This window comes from Leptodactylus fuscus, chromosome 4 (assembly GCF_031893055.1).
Source record: "Leptodactylus fuscus isolate aLepFus1 chromosome 4, aLepFus1.hap2, whole genome shotgun sequence".
NCBI lineage: Eukaryota > Metazoa > Chordata > Amphibia > Anura > Leptodactylidae > Leptodactylus > Leptodactylus fuscus.
Genome location: NC_134268.1, coordinates 169,166,092 through 169,167,268, shown reverse-complemented (window position 1 = coordinate 169,167,268; position 1,177 = coordinate 169,166,092). Strand labels below are relative to the sequence as shown.

The 1,177-nt window shown below is 43.8% G+C and overlaps 1 pseudogene; it reads right to left on the bottom strand.

The window, feature by feature from the left end:
* Nucleotides 1-267: 267 nt before the first annotated feature.
* Nucleotides 268-376, bottom strand: LOC142201602 (5S ribosomal RNA; annotated as a pseudogene).
* Between the last annotated feature and the right edge of the window lie 801 nt (nucleotides 377-1,177).

Here is a 1,177-nt window from a genome sequence, read left to right as displayed (position 1 = left end):
TCTATTGCTCCAATAGTACGGGCAGCCGGTCTTACGGTTCACGCCTTTGGGAACACGTATGCATATTGGCCCCTGCCAACCCGTATAGTCTCATTCGTAGTGTAAACAGCATCACAGCATACACTCTATCCAAACTATCATAAATGCCCCTACCATTGTTTTTGTGCATATATGCAAAACACAAAATAGAATGACCCGAGTGTCACCATTACTCATTCCTAGAATACATAGGCAGCCACGCAATAGTACACCCCTCATCGCTCAATAAGCCTAGAGCACCTGGTATTTCCAGGCGGTCTCCCATCCAAGTACTAACCAGGCCCGACCCTGCTTAGTTTCCGAGATCAGGCGTGTTCAGGGTGGTGTGGCCGTAGGCAGAAGATGAGTTCAAGAGGAATGACTACAGATTTGCCTGCTTATATCGCATAAGTATACAGAATAATAAAGAATAAACATGCATATGTATATCTCTCCTCCGTTGTCCTGTCATTATTTGGATGCATAGATGGCGACGCAGCAACATCGCAGTCATGCACCCCTCACCGCTCAATAAGGATGAGTTCAGGAGGAATGACTACACCTATACCTGCTCATATCACATATGTATAAGGAATAAACATGGTCATTATTTGGATACATAGATGGCGATGCAGCAACATGAATCTATCTACTCATGAGAATCGATTGAGAAGGAGTGGCTAGAGATGTCCACTCATATCACCTATGCATATCAAGTATATGTCCATCCTGCGTATTAGTCTTCATCACTGATGGCTGTCGATGTCACCTTACATCATTTGTAAGGGCTACCCACAAAGGAGTGAAGAAGGGAGTATTTGTAGGGGAAAGGGGAGAGGGGGGAAAAAAAAAAGGGGGAAAAAAAAGGGGGAAAAAGGGAGGAGGGGTCTAGTACCCTCTCATTCTTTTCAAAATTTGCCCCAATCCCTCAATTGTGTTGTATATCCACCTCTTATACCGACCCCTCACTATACTAACCCATATTAACCCCTTCTGGAGATACCTTCCCCTCTCCGTTTTACAAAAATGGTAGGAATGATAAGTTGTCATTTAAGCCCTTGGGTCTAACACAGTTAAACCTAAAAATCCACTGCGCTTCTTTGCGCAAAATCATTTTGTCCCAGTCACCTCTTCTCTCATTTTTATGTATGCATTCCAT